The sequence below is a fragment of the Danio rerio genome, chromosome 14, assembly GCF_052040795.2.
Source record: "Danio rerio strain M-AB ecotype USA chromosome 14, GRCz13ab, whole genome shotgun sequence".
Classification (NCBI taxonomy): Eukaryota; Metazoa; Chordata; class Actinopteri; order Cypriniformes; family Danionidae; genus Danio; species Danio rerio.
In genome coordinates this window covers 31,696,426-31,715,144 of record NC_141034.1, presented here as the reverse complement: position 1 = coordinate 31,715,144, position 18,719 = coordinate 31,696,426, and the positions used below count along the sequence as shown (strand labels likewise).

Genomic DNA, 18,719 nt, shown 5'->3' with positions numbered 1-18,719 from the left:
ATCGGGGCCCCGCCCTCCAGCGGGGAAAGAGCAAGTTTCCTCTTCTCCGGATGGCCTGTCTCAGGGACGCTTCGCGGTCCGTTTACCGGACTTAACGGCAAACCCCGCCACGTAGAGGCGCCGCGCGGACAAAGATTGACCGCGATAGCGCGCTCCACTGACGGGATCGCCTCATACCCCCTGGCAGCTCCGCCGTCAAGGGCGGTGAGGGCGGAGGCACACGCAGCACGGGCAGAGAAAGGTGCCCTCCAAGACTGCGTGAGCCTACTGTGCACTTCCGGGAAGAAGGGGACGAGAGGCTTCGAAGGCTTCGCCTTCTGGTCCTCTACGTAGCACCCATCTAGTCGGTCCGGCCGCGGAGCTGGGGGATAAACCATCTCCAACCCCACGGCCGAAGCAGCCCGGGAAAGCACGGCTAACATGTCCGCTTCAGGATCCGATTTGACAGCGCTCACCTGCCCGGAGGGGGCGAGCGGGTCCGGATCTTTGTCGGACAGTGAAAGCCCACCCTCCGATGCCGCGGAGGACATCTGATCTCCGGTGTCAGCGAGTGTGAGAGCTACCATCTGGTTAGACGGATCACTCTCACCACCCGAAGCTTGGATGGAGCGCCGTGAGGAGCGAGAGGTCCGCGAGCCCGTGGGCGGCGGATTATCTCCCGCTGAAACCCTCAGATCTGCCCGAGCGCCCGCTGCTTTTTTAGAACAGGAGGCAACTGGGGTGGCTCGCTCTCTTGCGAAAGTTAGCCGCGATCTTAGCTGTGCAACGGTCATGGCATCGCAATGACGACATGAACCGCCCGCGAGCACCGCATAAACATGCTGGACCCCCAAACATGCAATGCAGTGATCGTGTCCATCATCCGGAGCCAGGAAACCCCCGCATCCAGAAACGCACAGTCGGAGCGCCATCCTGAAAAGGACGTGCTGCACGACTGTGTTGCTCTTTTAGGAAAGTTGCAACTATACGCACCGCTCTGGAGGACCGGACCCAAAGAACCGCAGGCAAGGGAGTAACCCAGCTCGACCGTCTGCCACCGCGAAGACCCACTCTGGACCGGGAGACACACTCGTTCGCTCTGAAGTGCTGATCAGCAAGAGGAACCCTCATCGACTCACTCAGAAAGGATCTGAAGCGAAAAGGATGGCGTCTGCTGGCTTCAGGTGTGCTTATATGCTGAGATAATTGCAGATGTCGCACACCTGCGCAAGCTTACGCTGCCAATTAATTTCATTCATTGGCCCGTTCAATACTCTCCAGACAAGCGGCTTCTGATCCGAATCCTCCCAATGCGTGGATTTTACAAATCAAATCCACTTATAGTGCTGAAGTTCCCCCCGAAGGGGAACTGGAGAGAGAGAGGGAGCGAGAGATTCTCTGACCTGTTAGATTGTCAAGAGAAGCCTACTAATGTTTACATGGGTTGCTGAATGCTTTTCTTCCATTTTACGATACATGAAATTAATGATAATAATGTTCAATATAATGCAGAAAAAAGCTGTTTTGTACATGTAATGTCAAAGATTAATGCAAAGAAAGGAATCAATTCACAGTCTATTACCGCATCTGTTGATGTGATCGCAGTGAAATGTAGATTTGTTTGAACCAGCTCTGCATCACCATGCTGTTTTCTCACAGCTGTTCTATTTGCTGTGTGTTTATTTTGTTATTAAGATGAAAGTGTACAGCCAATATTTACATATTCGTCTAAACATTACTCTCAACAGCATGTAAGGTATCAGGATATCACTGAAAAGGTCTTTCTTTCTTTCTTTCTTTCTTTCTAAAAATATCTCTTTAAAAATGGTTATACTTAATCAAAATATTTTATCAGGTATACTTTCAAAAATGGTAACAATCCACCTTAAAAAAAAAAAAAAAACTTTCAGTTATGTTCATTGATAAAACTGCATTTGGGTTAATAGAGCTCCATTAAATTATAGTGAATTCTAGAAGTTATTAACGCTATATAAGTGAAAAAATGTGAGAAAAACAATGCTTAACTTAATAAGGTAACAATTTAATCTATGAAAAAAAAATCTGTGTTATGGTTGATTGAGATATAATAAATTATATATTATTTGAAAAAAAAAACATTTAACTTGGATGCTACCATTTTAAGGTACTTTACCTTTTTTCACAAAAATTTTTCTTCCTTCCTTTATTCATTCCTTCATTTGGGGTTGAGGAAATAGTTGATTAACCAATCCACTCTGGTGAATCCTGACAAAGAAAGGAATAAGCAACAGAGAGTCAGTGAGTGAGTGAGCAAGTAAGTAAATAATCATTTATTCATTCATTCATTCATTCATTCATTCATTTTTTTCAGCTTCATTCTTTTATTAATCAGGGATTGCCAAAGAACTGCAGAGAATGAACCGCCAACTTATCCAGCAAATGTTTTATGCAGTGGATGCCCGTCCAGCTGCAACCCAACACTGTGAAACACACATACACTACAGCTACAGTAAATTCGCTTATTTACTTCACCTATAGCGCATCTCTTTGGACTATGGGGGAAACAGGAGCACCCAGAAGAAACCAACGACAACACGGGGAGAACATGCAAACTCCACACAGAAATGCCAACTAACCCAGCCAGGACTCGAACCAGCAACCTTCTTCCTGTGAGGGGATTGTGCTACCCACTGCACCACCATGATGCCAGTAAATAATTACAACTAGTTAATTTATAAAAATGTATTTGTAATATTATTACAAAATATTTGTCATGTTCACTTTCTTTTAAAGAGACGCACTGGTTGGCAGGACTTATCAAAAATACATGTATCTATTTACAAAACACACACTGGAGAAACTGGAACATCGACTTACAGGAATCAAGGAATGACAAATCATGACACTTCAACACCAGACAAGGAACAAAGTAAACACAGGGGCTGCGTCTGAAACCGCATACTTCCATACTATATAGAACGCTAAAATCAGTATGTGAGTCGAGTAGTATGTCCGAATTCATAAAATTTGAAAATCAGTATGCAAGAAGTACACAGATGACTAACTACTTCCGCGAGATTCCGGCGTGCGCATCCCATGCACGCTGCGCTATCCCATAATGGCCCGTGAGAAAATTCATGAATGGAAGTGAAGCGACACAACTGACACAGGTAGGTCACGTGACCATGACAACATGGCGGATGTAGTACGTCTAAACTCCATTCATACTTTTTACATGTAAACTGTATAGAACATACTTTTCTACTGGCCGAGTAGTACATTTAAATTCAAATGCAGTACCTGCTGAGTATTAGGCAGTTTCGAATGCAAATAGACAGCACATAATAGAACTAATTAGACACAGGGGTGAGTCACAGGTGGAAACACTGAAACATTAACAAACAGCGGGAAAATGAAACAAAAGAATCACAGCACATAGGGAAGTCACATGACATAAACACGGAAACTACATAAACACACAAAACACTGGACAAGTGACAACATTACTGTAGTGTTATGTTTAAAAATAATGTTCATGAATTAAAAATATGCATTATATGTTCTTTAATACTTCAGTAAATACGTGTAAAGCAAGGACAGTGTAAAATAAAGAGTTGCCATTTTTAAGATTTTAGGTCACTGGTTTGAGCCTTGGCTGGGTCAGTTGACATTTCCGTGTAGAGTTTGCATGTTTTCCCCATGTCCGCGTGGGTTTCCTCTCCAGTTTCCCACACAGTCCAAAGACATGAGGTGTAGGTGAATTGAAAAGACTACATTGTCTGTAGTGTATGTCTGTGAATGAGCGTGCATGGACATTTTCTAGTGATGGGTTGCTGCTGGACAAGTTGGTGGTTCATTCCGCTGTGGCGACCCCTGATTAATAAAGGGACTAAGCTGAAAAGAAAATGAATGAATGAATGAATGAATTATCATTTCGACAAAAAAAATCTATAGCTATACAGCTCATCTCGTTTATCATTATTAGTTATCCTGTCTAACAATGATAAATGACATTTGATCAACATTTTAATAAGGTACCGGTTGAAGACTATTGAACTTATTCATTCAATTCTGCACCTTATATGATCATACCTAATTTGCCATATGAATCAAACCACTGACTTTGGATTTAATACATCATTTATATTTAAAAAAATGGTTTATCATTAAAAAATAGACAGCCAATGTTCTGTAACATTACTTTGTTGGTATTATACATCAAAAGCATGGGCTGGGAGGTTAATATGTAGGCTACAGTATGAATAAAATGAAAATACAGAGCAGCATCCCGTTTCTGTGAGAAAAAAAAAAAAAAGTATGATTTAAAATGAAGATGTTCGACAACAGCATTTGGCACAGCTCCCTTGCCTGAACATTCAAAGTTGGAGAGGATGAAATGTTTATTTGAAATTCTTGTGTGGGCAAACAAAATTATCACTTTAAAACGCTTCCCAGCGGATGGTCTCTTCACTGGCAGCTCCATATTTACTTGCCAAAAACAGCACGCATTTATCATGCAATATGTGTGCTTGTATAGTCAAACCCCGTCTATTTTTTCCATGTCCAGTTAATGGGTGTCTAAAATTAGGCAAGGAGCCTTTGTAAAAAGGGTCAATGATTTTTAAGGGTATCCATTGCACTAAAACTAGCGCTGTATCTCCCACAACTGCTGGCTTAGATTAAGATGAGCCTGAAAGGGGCTTGGATGACTGCGGCGGTCAGGTTTTTGTCCGTTTCAAAGTGTCTCCTCCCATTTTATATTCACCGCACTTCATTAATCTTTCAGATATATATTTCACTCATCTGCAGCACTGTTCTCATCCAGCTTTCTGCTTCACTTACTGATACACTGATGGTTGGGAAATGTGTGAGGGCCTTGAAAACGAGGGCACATAAAGGCAGAGGTGACTGAATATATTATTGCTGACTTGCAGGCTGCGTCTATATATAATATATGTTATTATGTATGACACCTTAGTAGTTCAATTTTCGTGCGAGTCCTGGTGAACAAATCCATGCAGAGTTTCAGTTCCACTATTCTGTGAGCTGGAAAGTTTTATAGTTGCACAATCTCTTCAACTCCCTTTTCCTAGGGCAACAGCTAATAGGAAAATAAGAGAAGGTGCTGAAAAATTGAGCAGCTGTGACTGTAAATAAAGTTTATGTGGCAGAGAAAATGCAGCGTTTCCTCCATCACCAGGGAAACAGTGAAAGTAGTTAATCCCTGGAGGCGCTGTCGTCACACTCCTGTATATGTCACAAATCCGTTTATGGATACAGGTAGACACTTCCTTGATTAACTTATCTTCACATGCCATTGTTTAAAACGGAATATGAAATTATTTCACTGTGTAATCCACTGAGAATGTTTCCCCCTCCAGTTCTGCACACCAGCATTCTGATTTAATAATAGTTTTACCAGACACGTAACACTTCTGGCTGCTTCACAAGTCTGACTCGGGAGTAGAAAACACTTTTACAAGTGCTATAGAGTTTGTTTGTGTCCCTGTAAAGGAAACAATACCCAAAACATAATAAAAAAAGATCCAATAAACATTTGAGATTTCATATAACAAACAATGTCATACAAAAATGGCTATAAAGCATTATAATATGATATAATATAATATAATATAATATAATATAATATAATATAATATAATATAATATAATATTCATTTTCTTGTCTGCTTAGTCCCTTTATTAATCTGGTGTCGCCACAGCGAAAATGAACAGCCAACTTATCCAGCCACAACCCATCTCTGGGAAACATCCACAAACACCCATTCACACACACTCATATACTGAAGACAATTTAGCTTACCCAATTCACCTGTTCCGCATGTCTTTGAATTGTGGGGGAAACCAGTGCACCTGGAGGAAACCCACGCGAATGCAGGGAGAACATGCAAACTGCACACAGAAATGTCAACTGAGCTGAGGATCAAACCAGCGACCCAGTGACCTTCTTGCTGTGAGGCGACAGCACTACCTACTGTGCCACAGCTTTGCCATAATATAATATAAAAAATGATATAATATAATATAATATATGTTTTAATGTCAAATTGACCTATATTGTAACTGAATTAAGCCTACAGATCATCCAAAACACAATCGATAAATATAAATAAAGCAAAATGATTTAGTCAAAACAGGTAATTTTTAATAATAATACTTATCACATATAACAACAAAAAAAAAAATAGAGCAATTCATTAAAACTTATTGAACTGTGGTTGACCCTTTCGTGCACGTTTCAAATACTCCTGCTGAACCCCCTTCATGAGCTTCATGACCATTATTTAGAATGCTTATAAATCTTTTTTATTTTTTTCTGCAAATTTCGACAATTTTTAGTTTTATGCTTTACCCAGAATATAAAAATACATATAAACACATTTATATCATTTACTGTAATCATTACTATTGGACTGTGAAGAGACTTTCAACAAGCACAACAAAAAATGTTTCTGAAGACAATCACCTACTGCACCTTTAATAATGTTCATAGATGGGCACGGCCATGTTTAGTCTACACCTGCAGGAGATACCAGAACTGTATGTGTAAGTTTTTTTTTTTTTTTTTTTTTTTTTTTTGTAAATGCATATTAATTGCATTATTTTTATTTTATGTATACTAGGACGGACGGACGGACGGACGGACGGACAGACGGACAGACGGACAGACGGACAGACGGACAGACAGACAGACAGACAGACAGACAGACAGACAGATAGATAGATAGATAGATAGATAGATAGATAGATAGAAAGACAGACTTAGGACTATAAACTTTCATGAGGTTGACTACAGTAAATATATAACCTGTCTAAATATATAACCGGTTACAGCACCCCAATACATTGAGCAAATGTAACTATTTTAAGTACTGTCAGAAAAGTGTGTATTTCAAATTATCATATTTTTAACAGGGGGTGAGGCAGTGGCGCAGTAGATAGTGCTGATGCCTTACAGCAAGAAGGTCGCTGGTTCAAACCTCGGCTCAGTTGGTGTTTCTGTGTGGAGTTTGCATGTTCTCCCTGTCTTCGCGTGGGTTTCCTCCGGGTGCTCCGGTTTCCCCCACTTTTTCCCCCCATTTTTTGTAAAATGTACAAATGAAATTTTACAATGTAATATGAATTGGCCACTACATCAAGAAGTTACAATTGAATTGCCATGATATTGTGATTGTTTACACCTATAAGTTGCAGTTTTTCAGTCAGTGAGCAGACGCTTGTCATTGGCATACAGTAGTTCCAGCTCAAATTTCTAAATGCAAGATGTTTGCTATTGATTATTGAAATAATTTATAATAAAGACGGATAAACCTTGTTCTATTTAACACATAAACGGGCACCGCCATGTTTAGTCTACGCTGCAGGAGATACCAGAACTGTATTCTTAAGTTTTTTTTTTTTTTTTTGCGTATTAATTATTATAATTTTTTTATTATTTTGGGTCTGTACAGCAGCAATTATGGGTGGCCAATATGACCGGAGGTTACAAGCACACTGTAAAATAATACAAAATAAATCTATCTAGACAGACAGACAGACATGCGCACACACACACACACACACACACACACACACACACACACACACACACACACACACACACACACACACACACACACACACACATGCTTTATTTTAAATCCTCTGAAGTCATGCTGTATTGCAGCTAACATGCACTGCAACTCTGCACTGTTCTGTGAATTATTCTTGCGTTCAGACAGCTTGGCTCAACACAGACACCTGCTCAACAAGACAATCTGTCATTCTCACTAGACAAACACTGTCAGTCTCACAAGCCAATGTTTTGTCTTTTAGCGCTAAGTTTGGTGCATATTCCAGTTTAATCTGCTCAGAATGTCCACTCAGGTGTAAACATGTCATCCTTCTGACATGTTCAATCACCAATCACAATATGCTTTGTATTATGTGACTGTTGTGTCTGTTGTGTGACTGTCATTAAAAATTATAGTTTGGTGCATATGCAAGGATTAATTCAGACTACCTGCCAAAAACAAAATCTCTTTCAGAGGTAAAACTTTTCATTAAGTTGAATATTTATCAGGCGTCACGGTGGCGCAGTGGGTAGCACGATTGCCTCGCAGCAATAATTCCGCTGGTTTGAGTACCAGCTAGGTCAATTGTTATTTCTGTGTTTGCATGTTCTCCCCATGTTGGTGTGGGTTTCCCCTGGGTGCTCTGGTTTCCTCCACAGCCCAAAGATATGAGGTACAGTAAGGGTGAATTGAATTGCCTAAATTGGCCGTAGTGTATGTGTGTGAATGCAAGAGTGTATGGGTGTTTCCCAGTTGGGTTGCGGCTGGAAGGGTATCCGCTGTGTATATTTGCTGGATAAGTTGGTGGTTTATTTCGCTGTGGCGACCCCGGATTAATAAAGGGAATAAGCCAAAAAGAAAAATTAATGAATATCAGCCAATTACAAAACAGCTACTCAGTGCATTTAATAATGTAGACATGATCAAGGGGGTGATGTGGTAGTGCAGTGGGTAGCACTGTCACCGCACAGCAAAAAGGTCGCTGGTTCGAGCCTCGGCTAGGTCAGTTGGCATTTCTATGTGGAGTTTGCATGTTCTCCAGTGTTAGCATGGGTTTCCTCCAGACGCTCTGGTTTCTCCCACAAGTCTCAACAATATGTGGTAAAGGTGAATTGGGTATGTTAAAATTGACCATAGTGAATGAGTGTGTATGGATGTTTCCCAGTTATGAGTTTCAGCTGGAAGGGCATCCGCTGCATGAAACATATGCTGGACTGGTTGGTGGTTCATTCCACTGTGGCAAACCCAGATTAATAAAGGGACTAAGCTGAAAGGGAAATGAATGAATGAATGAATGAATGAATGAATGAATGGATGAATGAATAAATGAATGAATGAAATTTGGACTGCATGGGCAAGACTGGTTGTTAGTGCCAGACTGGTGGGTCAGTGTATATCAAGAAAGTGCTGATTAATTTGGCATTTTATAGCATAACCGTGACTAAACTTTACAATGAATAGTCCAGAGAATTAGACCCAGCAGACCTGTGATAAATCTTTGCTGATGCCAAAGATCAGATAAGAATCTTCAGACTTTGAATGTCCTCAAATCATCTTTGAACACACAACATATTGAACCTTTGGGCAGATGAGCAACAGCAGCAAAAAAAGAGCTAACTGGTGACACTCATGTGAGATACAGTAAGATCAAGAAACTGAGGCTGCAATTTACACAGACTCACCAAAACTGGACAGCAGAAAGTTTTAAAATAGTACATTCTTGGCACAATTTGGGCTTCTTAGAAAATATTTGTATTTGAGCATTTTTCCTAAACCTAGCTGAAAATCTATCTTGATGATGTATGACCTACTGTATGCTGCAAAGAAGTAAGGAAGTTCTGAAGGCAAAAGGGAATCCAACCTTGCATGCGTTTTGCTTATCCAGACCTCAGACTGTCAGCTGAAGCTCTGGAAACTTTTGCTGTTTTGAAAACTCAAGGACAACCATCAATGCAATATGACTGACTCGTTTATATGGTCACTCTGCAGCCTAAAGGCTCCTACACACCGGGACGTTTTTAGTTTGCGTTTATCGGCAGCATTTTACGAGACGTTTTTCAGTGTTCAAACCCAAGCGCTTCTCACTGGCGTCAAGCAGAAGAGTATGCTAAATCCCTTCTTTGACGTTAGATTGAGCGGCACAACTATAAGCTTCTGACACCTACTTATAACACAGAAGAAGTGGAGGAGCGGAAGTTCACACGCTTGTTGCTAAATTTACTGGTGACTCGAACAAGCATTGATGGTTCAAGCAACAGCTCCTGCTCTAGTGATGAAGATGTTTGCGACAGGTTTGCGCTTAAGCGCCTTTAAGTGCTGTTTACGGTAACTTCAGCCGCTCCGTGCACGTGAACAAAAGTGACGATCTGATTGGTGGAGAAGGTTTTGACGCTGCGTGTCAAAACAAAAAAACGAGCATGAGGCGTTTTTTTTTTTAAATGATGCTTTTGCACCTGGCGTTTTGCGCGTTGATGTGCACAATCACATTGACGCCCTTTATTTAGTCATGAGGCGTTAAACGACGATGGAAAACGTGAGCAAAAACGTATCGGTGTGCACGGGCCTTAAGACTGGTTACTCACTAAAGCACAGAGTAGCCTGGTTAGTACATGGATGGGAAACCAAATGGGAAAACTTGGTAGCTGTTAAAAGTGGTGTTAGTGAGGACAGCAGGGGGCGTCCTAATGCCCCATTATTGTGAAGGGGACACTATATTGTGAGTGAGAGCAGTCTTTTGAAAATTCCTTGGCCCTTTACCATCACAGCCTCCCAATCATTCCCCTCAACCAAATTGGTTCTATCACTATCTCTCCACTCTCCCTATAGTTGGTGTGTGGTGAGCACAGTGGCGCCATTGTCCTGTGGATCAAGTTGTCCAAGTGGATGCTGCACACTGGTGGTGGTTTCCCTCATGATTGTAAAGTGCTTTGGGTGTATAGTCATATATGATAAACACACTATATAAATGCACATTATTTCAACCTCATAGTTCTTGACTTAGTTATCTCAGCGAAAGAGATTTTTAAATTCCATAATCTTTTTAGACTCCCGGAAATTCTTTATATTTAAACTAATCAGGACAAAATTAGATCTGCTGAGTTGTTTTCAAAAACGTGCACCTCACGCATCAGGCATTTAGCCAGATGTCCATCAATTGTGCTTGTGGTGACGTCAGAGGCTGAGATTATCCGAGCACTAGATACAGTAGGTTTGCCTAATAAAATGGTCAGTGAATGTAAATGTCTTAATTCAGGAAAATAGTACTTGCAGTTTATTAATAATATGTTTATAGCTGAGTTATTTTGTGCTTTGAACATGAACTTGTTTGTGGCTGACCAGTAGCCCTTGTATCATGAGGACTGGAGTGCCCACATTTAAGTGGACTTCCCTGAGGCAAAGCTGGAATGCTCTTCTTGTTGATTTTTGCCACTTTGACAGATATGATTTTCATGCATAGCACAGGGTCTTATAGTCTCATTTAAGCCATTCTTACCCGCGGTTAGAAAATAGTTACATGAATGTGCTTTTGGACATGAGTAGAAGTGACACATTTCCACTTACAAAGTTTGCTTGGTGCTCCAACTGTATAAGAAAAAAAGAGCTTAACGGCAATTTATTTTTATTATTGTTGTTTCTCCGCTTGTAAAAAAAATATAAAAAATCACACACACACACACACACACACACACACACACACACACACACACACACACACAGACACACGCACACGCACACAAAAACACACACACACACACACACACACACACACATATATATATATATATGCACATGTGAATGCATGGCAGAAGAAATTAGTTCCTCATACAAAAGGATTTTAAGACTCTTCTGCGAGTGTATTATGCTTATACACTTATTGACGGCATAATCATGTGTATAAAAAAATCTAACACAAAATCTCAAAATTCTTTAGTATGAGGAACTACTTTCTTCCCCCATTTATTAACATCTGCAGCTGACGTCAGAACAGCATAAACCGTAGCTACTTCACAAATGTAATGATTCTCTAGCATAATATCTTAAAGTGATGACAAAACAGGTGATTATATGACATTGTAAGATCAAATGCCATCAGTCTAGAGACATATAACAGTATTTCTTTGTTGCAATTTGGAGATCACAATAATTAACCCTGAAAAAAGTCAAAACAACGCAAATAGTATTACATTACTAGTGTGTTTGTGAAAAGGACAAACAATAAACACAAGTGGGCAATTCTTTTTTTGTTTCTTTTTACTGAACTAGTCTGCAGTAACAAAAACAGGAGACTCATTAGAAACACACCAACCACAAAGTAACTTAAGGTTATACAAAGAGTGGCCAACACAAAATGCATACATTCCTAATACATGAGTCCCATCTCAGACTCAATACACTAGCCACAATTATGGTATAAATACAACACTACAACATAAAAAAGAGAGAGATCAATTTAGAATGTCACTTACCAGCTTTATAATCCTTTGATTAGCTGTAGTTTGTAGTTTTAAGCAGAATTTTTTTTTTCTCTAAGGGCTTATTATGCGGTCTCTATTGCCATGTTGCCAGAATGAACAACATCAATTATCTTTGCTCTGCTACAAAACTACATTCTCACCTAAAAAAGCCTCAAAAGTACATTATGTAGTCCAACAGCTGCAATATTTATCAAACTGTAGTTCTCGGCTTGCCACTCTTCTAGGGGGAGTAATACACAAGAGTGAAGAGGCTGTACGAATTCTGATATTGCAGAATATTGCACAAATATCAGAAAATTAGATTCGAGAACCAGACAGAACTGTTGTACATATACAGAAATTTTTTTCAGCTTAGTCCTCTTATTAATCTGGGGTCCCCACAACAGAATGAACTGCCAACTTATCCAGCATATGTTCTATGTAGCGGATGCCCTTCCAGCTGCAACCCCATTACTTGAAAACATCCATACACACTCATTCACACATACACTACGGCCAATTTTTCTCACCCAATTTACCTGTAACGCATGTCTTTGGACTTGTGGATGAAAACAAACCGAAGCACCCTGAGGAAACCCACATGGTGAGAACATGCAAACTCCACACAGAAATTTCAACAGATCCAGCCGAGGCACGAGCCAGCGACCTTCTTGCTGTGAGCCAACAGCACACTACCTACTGGGCAACCACGTCACCATATATAAATATATATATATATATATATATATACACACCATTTAAAGGACAAAATTATTAGCCCCTTCCCTTTAGGCAATTTTTTTTTTTTTGATAGTCTACAGAACAAACCATATATACGTGCACCAATAACGTGCCTAATTACCCTAACCTGCCTGGTTAACCCCATTAACCTAGTTAAGCCTTTAAATGTCACTTTAAGCTGTATAGAAGTGTCTTGAAAAATATTTAGTAAAATATTATTATTATTATTACTATTTACTTTTTCTATATATAAAATAACCATGACTTTCACAGAGGCATACCCTGCAATGGTGCAGGCCTACTGAAAACTTATTTTTTCCTTTGGAATTTTGAAAGGATTTTTTTTTTTTCACTTGTAACAGAGTGTCCGCTGAAACAAAGTTTAACAAAATCTATCAGAGTATGAACCTTTAATTGATGTACAGTATAGGCAGTTTTAGTGAAGGTGCTATTTTAGATGCAATAAAGCAATATTCTTATAGAGTCAATAACCAGCAGTTTCATATCCATATCAAGACAATTGTCGACAAAATTATGTTCATGTTCACATTTTAGCATCAGTCCCTGGACAAAAAAAAAAAAAAAAAACATTCAAGCAGCATGCATATTTTCGAAAGCCACAGATGGAAATTCATTCATTCATTTTCCATCGGCTTATATCCCAGATGAATCAAGGGTTGCATGAATGAATTACCAAGTACATTCACACACTATTTTAATATATTAGGCCAATATTAGTTTATTCAATTCAACTGTACTGCATGTCTTTGGGATGTGGGGGAAACTGGAGCACAAGGAGAAAATGCACCAAAACATGAGGAAAACACATACAGAAATGCTTTCTGGCCCAGCCAAGATTCGAACCAGCGACCTGCTGTGAGGTGACAGTCGACAGACATTTAGAATAGTGTTTACCATCATTACAGACACTTCAGTAAGACCCTCTCATAAACATTTAATCAAAAATAAAATGTTCCCCTTAACTCATATCATACAAAGTATTTGATGTTTTCATAGCTTCAATAATGTAATACCCCAGTGTTGCTAAACAGTACTGCAAAAATCATATATCTGATTAAATAATGCGTTTGACTCAACTCCACCGCAGGTAGAGCTTGTTAGCGTATTGTACACGCTTGATTGAATATTTATAAGCTATGCATCATTTATGTCCACTTCACTGTCATGAAACGGCATTGACAACTCTGTCTGCGATGTAGACATGTCAAATTGACGCCATCTTCTCATTGTACACCACACTCAGAGCAGTCCAGAGATTTCTTCAAGTTTCATCATGCTTCCCATGTCTTATTGATTTCTTTAAGCTGTGAACATGGATTGACAACCCCATTCAAACATTTGATTTCAAGGAACCAGAACATCATAAAGACAACAGAGGGAAACCTCAAACATGGCTGTGATCAGACCATCTTGTGTAGTCAAGTGAACTTTGAAGGGTCTGCAGTAGGTTGGAGGGCATCAGTATCTCTTCAGCCTGACGTTTTAGTGATATAACTGTAAATTGCTCTACTTGAGAACGTGCTTGCAGTAAGTGATCAATAAACATGTTCATACATCGCACAAGCATGGGTTATAATCCTGCAAGAAGTCCAGAGTAATGACTATTTTGACAAGGGCTCTCTACAGACAATTATTTACTAAACCTAAATGAAAAGTTCACCTCCAACATGAGAATTCCCTGTTAATTTGCTCACCGTGGTCCTTGGTGATTCATAAAATGCAAGTCAACAAGATATAAGCAAAATTAATGCATGTGCTCTACCTGGGCAAGTTCTCTTTTTCTTCTATCCACCTGCCAGTTCTCGCTCAAAATGTATGCTGTGTTCACTTTCTATCTGCTTAGAATGATTACATACAGTGTAAGTCCAAAATTTTTGGTCCTCCTGTGAATTTTTTATTCTTATTAAATTATTTCACAAGTGTTGTTTAACATAGATATTTGTTTACCATATTTTTAAAAGAAATAGTCCTATCCATTATGCACTGTTCAAATTTACTACCCTTTTGTTATGTTCAGGATGAAAACAGCCTCTGAATTGTACAAATTAAAAATAATCAGATGTATATACATAAATAGAGTTGAAATCAGAATGATTAGCTCCCCCCTGAATTTTTCAAACGTTTAATTTTTCCCCAATTTCTTTTTAACAGAGAGAAGATTTTTTTCAACACATTTCTAAACATAATAGTTTTAAAAACTCATTTCTAATAACTGATTTATTTTATCTTTGCCATGATGACAGTACATAATATTTGACTAAATATTTTTCAAGACACTTCTATAAAGCTTAAAGTGACATTTAAAGGCTTAACTAGGTTAATGGGGTTAACTAGGCAGGTTAGGGTAATTAGGCAATTATTGTATAATGATGGTTTGTTCTGTAGACTATTGAAAAAAAGTTAGCTTAAAGGGACCCATAATATTTGTCCTTAAAATGTTCTAGCCGAAATAAAGCAAATAAGACTTTTTTTTTTCCAGAAGCAAAACTATGATCAGACATTCTGTGAAAATGCCCTTGCTCTGTTAAACATCATTTGTAAAATATATTTAAAAAAGAAAGAAGAGAACAAAAAAAAACAAAGGGGAGATAATAATTCTTACTTCAACTGTATATATGTTTTTGCCCCATTGACTTCCATTATAACCACATTTGATGGTGCATATATACACAGTCTTTGTTTTTATTTACTCCATATAGTTCTGAGAACTAAGATGCATATTTTGATTTTCTCAGACACATCAAGGTAAGTGCATGAAGGTCACTCTCACACACTCACAGACACAAATAGACACACTTTAATATTTTGTTGTTATTCTTCATTTTTTAAGGGTCTAAATGGTTAATGGTGCAAACTAATGATCAACAGTAAAAATTGCAAATGTTACCTCTTCCCAACAGGGAAATCCCAGAATACTATAAAATATATGATCATATGGTGATATGGTTTTACTAATAAAAAAGTGGTTATAATGGAAATCAAAAATGGCAACCAACAGTAAATCAGGAAGAAAAAAAAATTATTAATCAAAAACAATGCATCAAAGGCAATGTTGTTTCACATGTCCAAGACTTTGATATAAGATTAAAAAAGACAGGTTTAAGACAGGATTAAGGTTGATTAACAGATTTAAGCCAAATAATCAAAAAAGTATTTATCTGATTCATTTTTACATCAGTTAAATTTAGTGGATGGTTTCATCTCTAAAAAAAAAAACAAAAGGGTAGTAAATTTGCCCAGAGTGTATTGTTGATTTTTTTATTTATTTATTTTTTATTTAAAGCATATTCTCCAAATATGTTTTAATATAAGATTTGTCATCAAAAATCATTCTGCTAGCTGAAACACAGAAAATATTATGGCTGATTTATAACTCAAAATCACCTCAGAGTACAGTGCATCAGGGTTAGTAACTCATTTCTAATTATAACTTTATTATGTCTTTAACAAGAAGACAGTACATCATATTTTTCTAGTTATTTTGTAATATACTAGTACACTGCTTAAAATAAAATATTAAAGTTTAACTAGTTATATTACGGTTTACTAGGCAAGATAGGTTAATTAAGCAAGTCATTGTACTTTTCATAAGTCTGTCATAAACATGATTGTCATGAGGTATAACAATTAAGTCATGAATATTTTTCTGATCACATTTTTAGACTGTACATGTCGTTAAAATGTCTCATTAAAAGTACTTTCACTCTGTCAAACATTTTTAACATCGATGGTGAAACCAATGGTTTTATGACAATCCTGTTTATTTAAGACATTGTTTGTTATGACAACCAAAGCTTATATAAGCAACCTTAAGCTATTAGGCTATTACATTTGTCTGACTTTTACAGTGATGCTGGCTAACTTTGTAATGCCAACGAGTTAATTTAAGACTGACACCAAATTTTCTCAGCTTCAAAAGGCACAAGAGCTATTCACTCTACTACAGTAAATACAGTTGAATGAACTGCATACAGGATGACTCCCAAAAGTAAAATAATATATATTTTTTTCTTCTTTTTTTTTTAATGATGAAAAAAAAAAAAAAAAAAACAGTTCCCAGTCTCATTGCATTCAATTCCCACACTGTAGAGAGAGGATATAAACAAGCAAACAATTTCTGCCTGGTGCACATTGCCTCTGGTCACATTGTAATGAATGCTCTGATATTTTATATATGTCCTACAGTGGTAAAAAGTCAAATTATCAGTCTTGTGAATATCAAATGTGGTGAAAAAGTATAGTGATTCATAAAGTATGTGTACATAAGTGTATATATAAAAAGTTAATATTGTGATCAAATATTTAAAAAATAAAATAAAAAAATAAATAAATTGAATTTGCTGTAAAATGAATTATATTTGTATTACCTCAATAATAATAATAACAAAAACAAACAAACAATAAAAACATTTGCAGAGACGAAGGTGTCCACCAATGCAAAAACCTATTAACATATTCTTACACTTATTTTAAAAGCTTTTTATAAATGTTACTCATTATGCAGAGCTCACAGGCAAGTATTGTATAGTAAAGTGAATATGTTATAACATCAATCAAGCCAAATGGTTAATTTTAGATTAGATTATAGTTGGTCTTTATTATTAATGTTTCCACATTAAAAGGTAATCACACCATTAATGCAGGCAGATGCACTTAATATTCAGTGTGTTAGTAGACTGAAGACTTTGTTTAATTAACCATTAAGAGGAACACACTTAAAAATATGAATAATGGACGGCAGTGAGGCTCTACACGTGTGTTTTCTCAAAGCTGACCTTTAAGACATTATTATATTATGGCAGTCTTAAATCGAAATTATAATTTCTAATAGCATATAAACCAGTTGAAATAACTGCTGCAAAGTTGATTATGTTGGTAAAATATTTAACATGTAATATTAAAACTCAAAGCACAATTATCTGACCATGGGTGTGTTTCCCAAACAACGATGTAACTCACAGCTTAACTATAGAACGATGCATCGTTTGGGAAAAGAACGATGTAGTGACGAGTGTTTTTAAAACAAAAAGTTTCTCTGTCACAGCTCCATCATTTGAACCACATTAGTTATAACATAACAAGCCAATAATGAGGCTCTAAACTGGGTGGTAACAGCAGCTTCTTTAGAAATGAACCCCATAATTACTTTATAGCTAATTAAATAGAATTTCTTGTTTTTATTTGATTTAAACAGACTTAAGTGTATAAATTAAATATAGAGTTATCTAAATTAATGTCAAAATGTATAAAAAAAATTTTATTTTTATAAATAAATATAAGTTATAAGGGGGGACAACTTAATTGTTTTATGTTCAATTCACTTATATTTGTTAAGTTGACTAATCAATTTGTGTTGAGACAACATTGTGTGTGTGTGTGTGTGTGTGTGTGTGTGTGTGTGTGTGTGTGTGTGTGTGTGTGTGTGTGTGTGTGTGTGTGAATGTTAGAGTGTATGGGTGTTTCCCAGTACTGGGTTGCGGCTGTAAGGGCATCTGCTGCGTAAAATATATGCAGGAATAGTTGGCGATTCATTCCGCTGTGGTAACTCCTGATAATCATAGTCTAAGCTAAAGCAAAATGATTGGATGAAACTATATGTCTATCAGCAGTGGTACAGTCCTCCAGTGGTATACCATGTATAACTGAACCCAAAGCTGAACCCACAAGTCTAACAATTCTTCCTTTCAAACTTGAGGATTTTGCCTCTAAAACTGAAACTTTTTAGTAAAAAGATCAGGTCATGTATGTTTTTAGAGAAGGCTAAAGGGCTAATAAAAATGTATTGCCCTCCTGTGATCTTCCCTGCAGGCTATTTTCTAAATATCAGAGGTGTGAACTTCCCTATTCATGTTTCTGTTGTTCTCACGGGACAAAACTTCCACAGATCTGCAGAGCATGAGCTGGCTGTGAGAAATAATCCTCATTCTTTTTATCATTAGTCTTTTGTTTTCATTCAGCCATTGTTAGCCTT

At 37.7% G+C, this 18,719-nt stretch overlaps 1 protein-coding gene and 1 long non-coding RNA gene across 10 annotated transcripts in view; one reads left to right on the top strand and one right to left on the bottom strand.

Moving 5' to 3' along the window:
• LOC147833971 (uncharacterized) overlaps positions 1 to 18,719 on the bottom strand; it is a 386,870-nt gene that overhangs the window by 350,659 nt on the left and 17,492 nt on the right. For all 9 annotated transcript variants that reach the window (XR_015507555.1, XR_015507561.1, XR_015507556.1 and 6 more), the window contains one exon: positions 2,132 to 2,223. The gene's annotated coding sequence lies outside the window, so the exon portion shown is untranslated. The remainder of the gene's footprint in view (positions 1 to 2,131; positions 2,224 to 18,719) is intronic.
• Positions 13,079 to 17,379, top strand: LOC147840825 (uncharacterized). The gene is made up of 3 exons (XR_015507583.1): positions 13,079 to 14,443; positions 15,795 to 16,307; positions 16,367 to 17,379. It is a non-coding gene; the product is annotated as an uncharacterized LOC147840825 (long non-coding RNA).